Here is a 6,000-nt window from a genome sequence, read left to right on the forward strand (position 1 = left end):
TTTGATAACCCTACCTTAAGCCTAAACTAAAGACTCTGGATGAGTGTAACATAATATGTCTGTAACGTTAAACACAATTAGAAAACGATTTAATTTAAAAAAAAAAAAAAAAAATTTACAAAGGCATGGCCGATATTTTTTGGCCGATTCTGGTATTTGAAAATGACGTGATTGGACCCGATCGATCGGCATCCCAATCGATCAGGACATACAATACAATACATATACAATGCCTTGCAAAAGTATTCGGCCCCCTTGAATCTTGCAACCTTTCGCCACATTTCAGGCTTCAAACATAAAGATATGAAATTTAATTTTTTTTGTCAAGAATCAACAACAAGTGGGACACAATCGTGAAGTGGAACAACATTTATTGGATAATTTAAACTTTTTTAACAAATTAAAAACTGAAAAGTGGGGAGTGCAATATTATTCGGCCCCTTTACTTTCAGTGCAGCAAACTCACTCCAGAAGTTCAGTGAGGATCTCTGAATGATCCAATGTTGTCCTAAATGACCGATGATGATAAATAGAATCCACCTGTGTGTAATCAAGTCTCCGTATAAATGCACCTGCTCTGTGATAGTCTCAGGGTTCTGTTTAAAGTCCAGAGAGCATTATGAAAACCAAGGAACACACCAGGCAGGCCCGAGATACTGTTGTGGAGAAGTTTAAAGCCGGATTTGGATACAAAAAGATTTCCCAAGCTTTAAACATCTCAAGGAGCACTGTGCAAGCCATCATATTGAAATGGAAGGAGCATCAGACCACTGCAAATCTACCAAGACCCGGCCGTCCTTCCAAACTTTCTTCTCAAACAAGGAGAAAACTGATCAGAGATGCAGCCAAGAGGCCCATGATCACTCTGGATGAACTGCAGAGATCTACAGCTGAGGTGGGAGAGTCTGTCCATAGGACAACAATCAGTCGTACACTGCACAAATCTGGCCTTTATGGAAGAGTGGCAGGAAGAAAGCCACTTCTCAAAGATATCCATAAAAAGTCTCGTTTAAAGTTTGCCACAAGCCACCTGGGGGACACACCAAACATGTGGAAGAAGGTGCTCTGGTCAGATGAAACCAAAATTGAACTTTTTGGCCACAATGCAAAACGATATGTTTGGCGTAAAAGCAACACAGCTCATCACCCTGAACACACCATCCCCACTGTCAAACATGGTGGTGGCAGCATCATGGTTTGGGCCTGCTTTTCTTCAACAGGTACAGGGAAGATGGTTAAAATTGACGGGAAGATGGATGCAGCCAAATACAGGAACATTCTGGAAGAAAACCTGTTGGTATCTGCACAAGACCTGAGACTGGGATGGAGATTTATCTTCCAACAGGACAATGATCCAAAACATAAAGCCAAATCTACAATGGAATAGTTCAAAAATAAATGTATCCAGGTGTTAGAATGGTCAAGTCAAAGTCCAGACCTGAATCCAATCGAGAATCTGTGGAAAGAGCTGAAGAATGCTGTTCACAAACACTCTCCATCCAACCTCACTGAGCTCGAGCTGTTTTGCAAGGAAGAATGGGCAAGAATGTCAGTCTCTCGATGTGCAAAACTGATAGAAACATACCCCAAGCGACTTGCAGCTGTAATTGGAGCAAAAGGTGGCGCTACAAAGTATTAACGCAAGGGGGCCGAATAATATTGCACGCCCCACTTTTCAGTTTTTTATTTGTTGAAAAAGTTTAAATTATCCAATGAATTTTGTTCCACTTCACGATTGTGTCCCACTTGTTGTTGATTCTTGACAAAAAAATTAAAATTTTATATCTTTATGTTTGAAGCCTGAAATGTGGCGAAAGGTTGCAAGGTTCAAGGGGGCCGAATACTTTTGCAAGGCACTGTATATATATATATATATATACATTATTATAGTATTACGTTTAAGTAAGCTTATGTTTGACTTTTCACAGAATACACAGGGTCCAATGATAGCATCAAGTGCAAGTTGCTATGGCAAATGGGGTGGAGACCCAAAAAGTGGTTTGCTACTGTGGTATCGTTTCAAATGGCCAATTCTTGTTTCTGTCGAGTACATGTTGGCAACCATAAGGGGCCCCTTTATTGGCTGGGGCCTCGAGCAACTGCCTAGCTGAACCTAATGTTGGTATAAATGAACTTCATGTGGAAAATATTTGCTCAAAATTTTCAAGTATGGAAATCAAGAATTTCTTGGACCTCTATAATGGAGAAAATCAAACCCAAAAAATGGCACCGCATCAGATTTCCCTCCCACAAACTTATGAATTGAGCACAGGCGCATGTAATGAGTATTAATGATGTCACAAGGAATTTTGATGTGCTAATATAGTCCTGCCGTTGATAAAAATGTTTTTCAACTCTAATGCTGCCTTCACATGCTCTGGGAAAGATTATCCTTACCACTTGCTTGATAATTTCGAGTGCGTCCTGTACATGTGCTTTTGTTGTTGTAGCAAAAAAAAAAAAAAAAAAACTGCAGACACTCACTTCATTTTGGTTTGTCGCGTGGGCAAAACCTTTATAGACCATTTAATTCATCTACAAGAAGAGAATGCAACAAATGCAAATGGTAAGTTTTTGTTACTGAACATTTTAGCAAATACTTCGTTAAATTATGACTTTTACAAATGTGTACATCATGTAAATATGCTGGCGTCAAAAAGAAACATGCAAATTGACACATCTTAAAAATTCAGTTTTGAACCATTTGCAACTTCTTGTTTGCAATCCGCCATTTTAAAAAGCCTGATTGCCCACCTTATATCATGACAATGATATTGAAATAATGTTCTTATTTGGGGCTGTCAAGTGATTAAAATTTTAATCGTGATTAGTCATATGCTGTTCATGGTTAACTGCGGACAGCATGTGATTAATCGTGAGTTAACTCGCATTTTTTTTCTAAACGCAAATATTATATAAACAAGATAAAAAATGAATGTCAAACTTGCAAAAACACTGTGGGGGTGGAATAATATTTGATCTAAAAGACGTTATAGAATGGATCATGCAATGACGTGTAGAACATGAAAAGTAACAGTTACTTTACCGAGTAACTAATTACTCTTACGTTGAGGTAAATACTTGAGTTACTAACTCAATTACTTTTTGGGAGAAGTAATTTGTAACTGTAACTAATTACTTTTTAAAAGTAAGATTAATGACACGGCTTATCACGCTACCTCAAAGTGCCCCATTTTGGCCATTAAAACCCAAAATTAGGTTTTACCAGAATCAAGTCAGCAGGATGATGCTATCGTCCCGAGCTGGCGCCCATAGGAGCGCGCTGCATGTTTTCATGAATTCCAAACTACGGAGTGCGGGGAAAAAATAAATAATAAAATGAGGTTTGTGTCAACACCGTTATTAATGCCGTGATTAAAGCGTTTAACGGACAGCTTTATCAAAAATGTATATTAAGATCGGCCCTCCTGGACCAAACGTGATCAGACCGGCCCACCGGGATTTGTCTCCGTCCTCCCTCCCACTCCGGGCCTGATGCAGATTATCCTGCATGTTGCAATAAAAACAGTAAAGTTTGTAATATTTTGTATTTTATCATACTCTGTGCAAGTAAGGATGCAATACATGAAACAATTTTATTCACTTTTCTGAAAATCAATTTTAAACAAAGCATTATTATTTAGCGTAGTATAGAAACAGCATTATCTCATTCTCTCTTACTTCAGAAAAGAAGGATGCCGATCAGGGGGCAGGGGTGGGCAGTGCCCACCCACGACACTCTCTGCCCACCCTAAGAAAACTGGATGTAGTACTAACGGCAGTCTGGGCACCGTGTATGGTATCCCATTCATATAGTGCTGATATGTTCTAAGTTTTAACCTTTGCGTTGTTACCTCCTCTTTCACCTTAAAAAAAAAAAAAATGAAATGAAATGTTGGTTTTGTTCCTAGGGGGCGCTACACACATTTACGCATATTTTGATTTAAAAAAAATTTTTTTTTTTTTACATTTTATCAAAGTTTTCACCAGTGTTCACCTGGCTGTTGAGTTTGGTGAGTTTTGAAGCATTCTGAGGGGGTCAAAGTAGGGCTTAAAGCGTCGGCGGGACAAAGAATGACTGCCAGGGGGCGCTACATAGTGCATTTGGAATAGGGAATGGGACGTACTACGTCATTGTTTGGATACGCCCCCATGCTGGTAATATCCTTTACTCAACGGGGATTGCAACGTGTGGTAGTGCTTAGCTAATTCCTTCGGTGTATTAGAAAGAAATTATGGGTGTGTATCAGAGGTTGTGCTAGACTTTTTCGTTGTCTGTCATATTGACTGACAGGGTCATAAAAATCCGTTCATAATCTATTTTTACCCGTCGCTTAAATTTTAAAAATGATAATAATGACATATTCAATAGTATTTAGTTTTCATTCATTTTTAATTAATATTCTGTCCGAACAAGCTTAACAGAGAATGCACACCGTGCCATCACACATCAAGCAGATGAATATGTAACTTTTTCTCCGCAGTGACAAAAACAGCTGACTGTGGCCCCAGTAGGTAGGCTACATACAGTGCTGCTCAAAACTTTGTGAACCCCCTCAACATTTTGGAATTTTCTATTATTTCAACCTGATTTCCTAATCAATCAATTCAGTAGTTTTTTTTTGTTTTTTTAACAGTTGTGTTGTCGAGACTAAATTAAAAAGAGTTTTCATCAACTGATGTAGGTGCAAAATTGAACTGTTTGGTCACAACCAAAACCGCCATGTCTGGTGAAAAGTCAACACTGCATACCACCAAAAGAACCTTCTCCCAACAGTGAAGCATGGAGGTGGGAATGTCAAGATCTGGGCTTGCTTTTCATCCTCAGGACCTGGACAACTCCACATAGTCCAGGGAATCATGAATTCTGAGGAATATTGTCAAATCCTAGAACATAACCTGACGCCATCTGTTTTGAAGTTAAAGCTTGGCAGAAGGTGGATCATGCAACATGATAATGATCCAAAGCATTCCAGCAATACAACCAAGGAATGGCTGAAAAAGAAGAAGATTCGTGTTCTGGACTGGCCCAGTCAAAGTCCTGACCTAAATCCCATTGAAATGCTGTGGCGGGACCTGAAGCGAGCAGTTCATGCCAGACGCCCATCAAACCTCTCTCAACTGACTGCGTTCTGCAAGGAAGAATGGGCAAAAATCCCCCAAAGTAGATGTGAGAGGCTGATTAGTCACTACAGAAACCGTTTGGTTGAGGTAATCTCTGCAAAAGGAGGCGCAATATCCTATTAACTGAAGGGGTTCACATACTTTTGCACACATGATATCTGAGTTTTTCTTAAATCAACCACTTTTGTTAAATAAAGAATGACAAAATAACTATTTCTTTTGTTTCAGTCCATTATTTGGAATGTCAGTATTGTGGATTTGGGTATAACTTAACATTTAATAAGGTTATTTTAGTTTTTTTTACAAAAAATCTGACCATCGCTGTTGGGTTCACAAACTTTCGAGCAGCACTGTATGGAACAATAAATTAACAGTTCACCTGCTGTGGCCTGAACGCAGTCTCACACCTTCCTCCTTGCTGCCGCTTGCTCGCTCAGTAGTTGCTGAGGGCTGATTGCTTGTTTGTCCTTCATCCTCCACTGCATCAGTCCCTCTTTTTTCACCTCTTTTATCAACACCATCGTCGTTTTGGGGTTTTTTGAAGAAACTTCGGACACTCAGTTGCTTTGACATTTTTCCGAGTAAGGCCAACCACGTCATGCATCAAGAGAGACAATAGCTAATTAATATGCTCACTCGCCACCCTGTGGTCTGGGGTGTGAATTGCAACTTGTCAAAATGACAGATGGACTTCAGTTTTTTCCGTCACCGTTTTAAATAACCGGTCAACGACGGAAAATTTTCGGTTAACGTGACCCCTGGTGTGTATTGTTGTGTTACCGGGTGCAACAGCGTCTCCCACCCACGACAAAAAAAGGCAAGGAAAACTGGACTCACTTTTCACCGTTTTCCTGCATGGAGGACCAAATATCAGAT

This window comes from Corythoichthys intestinalis, chromosome 3, assembly GCF_030265065.1.
Source record: "Corythoichthys intestinalis isolate RoL2023-P3 chromosome 3, ASM3026506v1, whole genome shotgun sequence".
Classification (NCBI taxonomy): domain Eukaryota; kingdom Metazoa; phylum Chordata; class Actinopteri; order Syngnathiformes; family Syngnathidae; genus Corythoichthys; species Corythoichthys intestinalis.